This window comes from Podarcis cretensis (genome assembly GCF_951804945.1).
Source record: "Podarcis cretensis genome assembly, chromosome: 3".
NCBI lineage: Eukaryota > Metazoa > Chordata > Lepidosauria > Squamata > Lacertidae > Podarcis > Podarcis cretensis.
Genome location: NC_137172.1, coordinates 42,721,132 through 42,729,887, shown reverse-complemented (window position 1 = coordinate 42,729,887; position 8,756 = coordinate 42,721,132).

The following is an 8,756-nucleotide window of genomic DNA, read 5'->3' as shown; positions in this document are numbered from 1 at the left end:
TGCAACCAGTCACTTTCTGTAACCAATAAAGTTGTGGCCTAAATTCTGCCAAAAACCAAACCAAAAATTTGAGTCAAGTGTGAGTTTATTTAGGGGGGAGGTTTCTGGGTCTGAACACGCAAGTGGAGTCCTACAACATAGGTTTGCCAGCCCTGGCCTAAAACCTTGAGCACACCTTATGGACTCTTCACATAGTCCTCACATGAAGCTGCTTACAATTAGGCCTTTCAGTAGGCTCAGTATGAAGAGGTTGGGGTCACAATTGGCCATGCTGTGTTGTGGGAGTGCGTGGCCCTGCTCCCACAAGTGTGAGAGGGAGACTGGCCCCCCTCTCCCCATAGCAATTCTGGGGAGGCATTGCTCTGGGTGTCATCATTTGAAACTGGGCTCTTGGCAAAGAGGTGCAGAACCATTTCCATGTTGGGAATTTCCATGTGGGACATTCTGCCGAGAACAGCTTGTTTCGGAAACCCCTTAAGCCCTTTTCTGTTTGGAAAGCCTTGTGGTTGGTTAGCTGCCACTGGAATCCTGATGGTTCGTGTGTCAAAATTGTTTTCAAGTTGCTGCTGTTGTTGGTTTTTTATTTAGAGCATTTGTACTCTGCTCTTCAGCCAAAATGGCTCCCAGAGCAGATTACATACACTCAAAACAAGATGGTCCCTACCCACCATGCTTGCCTGAATGGGAAATATAGTGCCTGCATAGTGTTAAGGGTTTTTTCCCCTAAAGGGTTGATATGAGGGAAGCAACTTTTCTCTTTTGTAGGAAAAGAGTTTAATTGTATTTACTAAATAGAGAGGAGGGCAGCTAGAAATGTGTAAGCTGTTCATTTTGCAGTTCCGCCTCTCCCCCCTTTTCTTTCTTCTTTTTGTTCTCATTGCATGACCTACTAGACTGCTAATTTAAATTGGATTATCTTAATTTGACAGCCACCTGCACCTCCAGTTCAGATCTCAAATTGAATTGATAAAGGTAACCTTGACTGGGCTATGATTTCCTTTCTGACATAACCACTGATTTTCATGTCTTTCCCATCAGTTCTTGGCAGGCGTCTTAAGCAAAGTAGCAAATGAAACAGAATAACTGACAGGTGAGAATAAATAAAAAATGAGATTGCTAGATTTCATGCATCTGTTCATTTCCAAGGTTTTGCGAAATGGCTGCTTGCAGTAGGACAGTTGAAATGGGTTTTTTATTTTTTATTTTTTATTTGCAAAAAAATATTAGTTTTTACAATATCAACGACAAACAAAAACATAAAACAAACAAAACATAACAAACATAAATCATAACCTTATTGAAAATAACAGTTATTTACTTTGTAAAACGACTTCCTCGTCTTCCCTTAGTTGAATTAGTTGGGGTTTTTTAAATAAATAAATAAATCTCCATGTTCATATTTAATAATGTACAGTGCTTTCAAGTGTCCAAATCATTTTTTTTTTATTTCATAAAATTTATATACCACAATCTGCAAAGCAGTTTGCAAAAAAAAGATAAAATTATCACCTAAAAAATTACCACTGTAATTTAAAACAGACAGAAGATTAAAAGTGCAGTAAAATAGACTAAAACAAATTAAAATTCCTACAAACTTTCTAAACATCTGGATAGGCTTCTCTAAATAAGAATGTCTTCAGCAGGTGCCAAATGGAATACAGCGAATTTCATATTCAGTTTCTAGTTGTAATCATTATAGGAAACCTATGAGGCAAGTTGGTTTGTTATTCCCTTATTTGAGACGAGAAACTGAGGCTCAGAATCAGTGGTTTGCCAAAAGCCTCTAATTTCATGGCAGAGACAAGATTCAAACTGGGGACTTTCTGATTTGAAGCTCCATTTCTTAGCCACTACACTAAACCAGCTCTTATGTGGTGTGTTCTAACTATTTCAAGGGAAGCAGTAATGTGCAAGTCAAACCATCCATAGATACAGCTGCTATTATTGCAATAGAAAAGGCACATTTGAAGCATTCCTAATAATAGTTTGTCTCTCTGGTGGCTGGCCCAGCCTTGGAGGTCAGGGGCAAGTGGGCTCTGATTCAGTTCACATTTAGGTGATTTGCACTTTCTGAAGCAATATACAAGCCATAATACAGTTGTCCTTTGAAATTCACACCTCTCTTAATTCTACACTGCAGTTGTCTAGCCAAGTAACGTGTACAAAAATGCATATACTAAAATGTGCATTAAAAAGCATGTTTTAGTAAAAAATAGTCTACCAAAAATGCTCTTTATAAGGGGAAATTGTTTTGTAAAAATGTATATATTAAGCAAAATGTATACCAGCAATATATAAAACCCAGCCAGATGGGCGGAGTATAAATGTTAGTATTAGTATTATTACTATTACTACTACTACTACATTAGGAGAATTTTGCATTAAAATGCTGCTGAATTTTTATGAGGACTTGTTTTTCCTAAAATCAGGTGGAAAGGTGGGGAACTGAACAATGATGGGAAAATGAGAAACGGAGAGAAACCAAAAGTGCCAGATTTACCCATCCATAGCTGAAAAGGAAATAGACAAAGTGTTGGAGCCAAGGGGTGGGATAGCAGCTGTCAGACCGATCCCTTCATGAGGATTGTATCCGATTCAGAGTAGACTCATTGAACTCCATGACATAGATTTTGCCCAGGTAACTGAGTGCAAATGTTTTCTCCCATGGAGGAAGGATGTACTTTCTGGCATGAAGAATGCTGAATCCAATTTTTTAACAATTCTTTTTTTTTTTTTCCTAGCACTACTTGTTCTCCAGTATCTTTCCCCACAAGTAGCCAAAACCTCAAATTACAGCAAAATGTGCAATATCAGAAGTCTTCTGGAAGCAAAGGAAAAGGGAAATAAAATACTTGGTGAATATATTTTTTCTAGGTTGTATTTGATGACAAATTTCATAAGAAGCAAATTGTAATAAATAATTATATAACTTACATCATTTTGTCGTCTCAAGAGGAAAATTTTCATTTCCAAAACCTAGGCTATTTTGAGATACTGTTTTGGTGCTCAGCTTTGAACTTGGTACGTTTCCAGTACTTATAATTTCCAAACTGAGGCAGAAAAATATATATCTCAAATATGGAACATTTGTTTTAAAGTAGCTATTTAAAAACCTCATAATAAGAACCAGAGCCACATGTTAATCAATATATATATATATATATATATGAATGAAACCAAGAATAGAATTTGAGTAAGAGAATATGGAGACCGACAGTGAGGCCTTCACAGGAATTCCCACTCTTGGCTGCCAAATGAATGCTGACTGTTCCACTGAATCAACGGAATACAATTATCCAGTGAGTGAACAAAACCACGAAACATACTCAGCTTCAAAATGAGATGCAGATTATACACCAAAATATCCATCATTATGACAGACAGGAAGGGTCCATAAAGGACAGGTGCTGCACATAAACAAACCCACGGCATGCCTGTCAATGAACACTGGACCAACAACTGATTTTTATCCCCACTGCAGCTGTTTCTCTATGTGCTGCATGTTATAGGCTCTCATAGAAGAAAATGTCAATCACTCACTGATATGGCAGAAGGTGTGACCTCTAGATCAGGACGACCCAAAGGATCATGGTGCTGGATCAACAGTCCTCTGAGGAAAGATGAACAACATGTGGAGGAAAGGGGAGGCAAGTAGAAGAGAGCATGACAGGGGCATATAAAATTATGCATGGTGCTTTGAAAGGACCTGCTTTTCTCCTTCACTCTTAATACTAGAATCCAAAGTAAGAGGCAGCTACTTTATATAGAGTTAGGTCATAGTTTGATGTAGCTCTGTATAAAGCATAGGATTTCATGCAGGGAACTCTTCCAGTACCAGCAGAAGTTGCCAAGGGGCCTTCTGCATGCAAGGTGTGCTTTTTGCTGAGCCACAGCCCTACCGCCATATGCCAGCTGATGAAGTGGAGAGGTAGGAGATTCAAACTGGTGTATTTTTTATTTTTATTTTTACACAGCACATGTTTAAACTCTAGAATTACCTACCAGATGTAGTGATGACCTTCAACTCCAGTCAGCTTTAAGTGGGGGTAGACAAATTCATGGAGTAAGAGAGAAAAATGTGGCAATTCCACATTATGTGAATTGTGGAAGAAGCCTTGGTCACATAAGAGTGTGACATAATGTGAAAAAGTGAGACTTGCAGGGCATGGAGAGAGGAATACTAAAGCAACTGTAATGGTATCTGGTGTAACCTCCACTGTAATGCCCCCTCAGTAATTTCCCTAAATCGAATGTTAATCTTGTTTCACATTAGGTAGGAAGGGATTACATTTACCCAGGAACCTTTGAGGGCAAATGCTACTGAAAATTCACACGTCGCTTATTGCCACGTCACTGAAGGTCTAGAAACAGATACAGTGTTAAAAGCTTTCATCCTTTACTTCTCAGTGAAAATGGTGTTCAGCCAGTTCCTGAATTCTCATTGTATGAACTGGTATTTACCTCATTTCAGATTTAGTGATACCTATCAGTTTCCAGCAGAGACATCCAGCTGTTGGATCACTGTATTAAATAGTTTGTCAGCCTGACACAGATGAGACAGGAGTAACAGATAGCTGCTTGCTAGGGTTTGACACGTTTAACGGTTGACACTCGTGCAGGTTGATGTTATTGAAAATGTAGGACCATCCTAACATGAAAGCAACAAAATCTACGAAGATGAATGAAGAATAAACACAGTTATTCCAGGGAACTGGAAGTGGATGCACTGGAGTCTCCTATTAAAGCTGTGATTATGCATATACTGCAGAAGGGATAATCTTTATGGTAATGTATATTGCAGGAGGGCAATAATCATTGAATTCAAATTAACATAACCAGCAAGGCTGACAGATCTGCAGCTGCACTGGCGCTCTTGGAATCATGAGTAAGATGGCAATATTTACTGTTATTGCTTGTACTAGACAACTAGGAACCAAATAAACCTTCCCTGGGCATTCTGATCAAGGCTCCCAGCATGTTTTGGAACCCTGATCAGCAACTGTTCCATTTTTGTCCATTTCCCACAGACATATTAACAGGCTGAAAAGCAACAGTAATTCTCAATATTCACTTATTCTTAGCATGGGACAGAATATACTCCCTTGCTCCACTTTCACAGGGCCATTTGTCCCAAGAAAAGTGGCAGGACATTTCAATAACATCAAGCAAATTCTATTCACTTTCATGTGCTGGGTGGGTTATTTATAATATGAGGCACCAGAGGGTTTTTCTGTGTCCCCCCCCCCCTTCTTCACAGCAACAAATGCTTTGCTTCTACTTCAAGTTACCATGGAATAAAATCTATGAGCCAAATGCTTCAGCCCAGCAGCACTGATTTTTAATATTTACTGTGACGCAGTTTAGGGAAGAGCTAAAATGCCCTTTCCCGGTACCACCTACACCATTCACAGGCAGCAAATGTGGGGATTTTGACTATTCTTTTGGAAATTGGGAGAGCATGAAATTTACTTATGGCGCCAGCATTTCCCCAAACTCCTTTTGCGCAACATGAAACAGCTGGCAGCACAGAATTGGTGAAAGTGTCTGGTGGGAGGGAGCAAAAGTGGCAAAGAACCATACGAGCAGATATTATAACTCAGTGGGTGTTTACATATAGGTACCCAGGTCCAGTTCCTGGAAACCTTCATATTTTTTCTTCTGAAGACAAGGAAGCCAATGATGTGAAATACCACTGTTGAGATCCTGGATGGTTGTTTCCAGAATGGGCAATAGGAACATAAAAGAGTCTGCTAGATCTAGACCAGCATCCTGTTCTTGCAATGGCCAGCCCTAAACCTACTGGAAACCCACAAGCAGGATTCGAGCACAAGAGAACTCTTTCCCTTTGGAAGGAAAAGAGTTCTCCTTTGCCCAAAGAGAGCAGCAGATCCCCAACTGCTTTGAGGCTGGCATAAAGGACATGAAGTCTGTTATCGTTGCAAAGCACAAGGCTATTCGGAACAACAAGTGTGCATTCTGTGAAAAGGCGCTTGCTGCACTGAGAAAGGCAAGGAGCGATGCCCAGTAGATTGCCAGATGATGTGCCACTGGCTGTGTCAGAGCATTCAACTCGCTGCTGACACCAGTCACACTCACAAAATATATAAAGGCATGAAAAAGGCCTTTGAGCCAATGGTCAGGAAAACTGCACTGCAGAAAACCTTGTCAGGAGAGATCACAGACTGCAGCAAGCAAATGAAGTGATGGGCAGAGCACTCTCAAGAACTGTACTTGCGGAGTGGCATGCAGAAGAACCATGTATTCACAGCACAGTGAGGGTAGGACCTGAATCAATGGCTTCAGCTTACAAGAAAGGAGATTACGACTAAGCAACAGGAAGAACTTTCAGATGGTTCAGCAATGGGGTGGACTGTCTCAGAAGCTGGAGGACTCTCATTCATTGGAGGTTTTTAAGCAGAGGTTGGGTGGCCATCTGTCATGGATGCTTTAGTTGAGATTCCTGCATTGAAAAGGGTTAGAATAGATAACCCATGGGATCCCTTCCAACTTTACAATTCTGTGATTCTGTGAAATCCATCCTGTAAGACCCAGGACTCCAGTTTATTCATATTGGCTTGGAGACTTCAAGCATCAGTCCATAAACACGTGTAGACAGCCTCTTTCTTTCAGTAGCAGCCTAGGTGGACACATCATCAGGGCAGGTATAAGGTCAGATCTCCTTAAGTCAATTTCACCCGTTCCCCTTTTCACCCTCGATTCTTCCAGTTGTGCCTGACAGCACAAGCAAGGCAAAACATGCTGCATTTATACTATTCAGTTTTATGAATATAAAGGATATTTACAAGCAAGGCAAGAGACAGACCATGCTAAATTATTAGTGACCATAACCATCCATTGTTCCCTCTTCCATTAAATTCTGTGACACCCATATGCCATCACATAATAGCCCAGAAAACATAATGTTACAGGCACAGTTATCACAGCAAAACACACACACACATACACAAAACAGAAGCTATAGAAAGTGGCATTTATTGCTGATTTACAATCACAACCTAGTGTTAGATTCAAATAACACAGATGGTTGTAGCCCTCAATTATCTGTTCGGCTGAATCCCATTGATGGTCCTTTCCAAAGTTATTAAGCTAATGAAAAATGCAATTACCATTCTTATTGGGATCACAAGTCACCCCAGGATCAAACCAGCTATGATGCATGGAAACATATGGAGGAATACGAGAGCCAGCATAAAACACAGCAGTTTTTAATAATGGGTGGAATTAAGATCATAATACAAATAAATGACAGAATATAGTCAAAGGAAAGTGTCTTCCTCTTCCCTCTGTGATCTAACACCTAATTAGATGCTGCTTGAGCATTGTAAAGTCTGAACCTCTTGAATACAATGTGATAAAGTTACAGTGATCTTTGGGTGGGGAGAACAAGGTGGTACAATAAAAGTGAAGCCATTGGAAGGTGAAAAAATTGCATCTTCTTCCCAAGCTTGCTGACCAGCTAGCCCACTTTGGTCCTATCTAGCATTGTCTTGAATAGAGTCATCTCTTATATCTGTCGGTCAGTCAAAGTATCTGCTAAAAATGATAGGTCATCACAAAAATATAGAAAAACAAACAGTATTCAGGCACATTTCAATGTAAGTGGTCCCTAGCATACTGGACTTCATGTCCTACAGTGAAATAGTTCTAATCTGTTGGGCTGTTAAAGCAAATGTAGAAACCTTCAGTGGACTGTCTTTATCCCCATCCACCAGCAAAAAAACATTCCCCCCCCTACTGTTCAAGAAGAAAACTCTATGAAGAATTCCTTTACAGGATCTACCCCTAGGAATACAGTACCTAATGGACAATATTTCCCACCTCTACCTGGCCGCCGATAGATAAACAATGATTTACAGGTATTCTGGCATATCTCCCATCTAAATATGCCATGGGCATAGTTTGAAATCTCAAGGCTGCAAATGCCTTCCTCATCGCATCAGCTGATAATTAAAAAAGTAATCAAATATAACAGAATAATTTCTGATGGAAGGGGTTGAGGGAGTTGGTTTAATTTTCCCAACTGGAGCATCACTGATCACAAGATGCCTGCCTGCCACGTCTACAATGATAATATGGAGGGTGTGAAGTCTTTTTGAACATGGGATAAGGCTTTCTATTGCCTCCTCTCATAAGAAAATAAGAACAGCCTGCTGGATCAGGCCAGTAGCTCATCTAATCCAGCATGGGAGCAAGTTCCATAGCTTAACTATGTTCTGCATGAACATATTTCATTTTATCTGTCCTGAATCTGCCAAAATTCAGCTTCACTGTATGTCCATGAGTTCTAGTGTTAAGAGAGCGGAGGAATGTATTTTTTTTCATCCATTTTTTCCATGCCATGCATAATTTTATAAACTTTTTTTAAAAAAAATATTAAACAATTTTAACAGAACAAATTATCAATCAATATATCCAATTACATTTCCCCCTTTTTATTTCCCCCCATCCCACCCTCTCCCACCCACTAAGAACTTCCCTCAGCTCCCCTCTCTGATTTATTTGCACATATTATTCTCTGCATGTTATAAAATTGTACATATCATTGCCTTATCTGTCATATATTCTACTAATAAATTTGTGGATATTTATTCAAAACCTGCCAAGGGGTCCAAATCATTTTGTTTTCTTTTTAGATAATTTGTAACGAGTTCCCATTCTTCCCTGAAGTCACGGTTGTCCTTCTCACAAGTTTATATGTCAACTTTGCCAACTCCGCATAGCTCATCAGTTTTTCT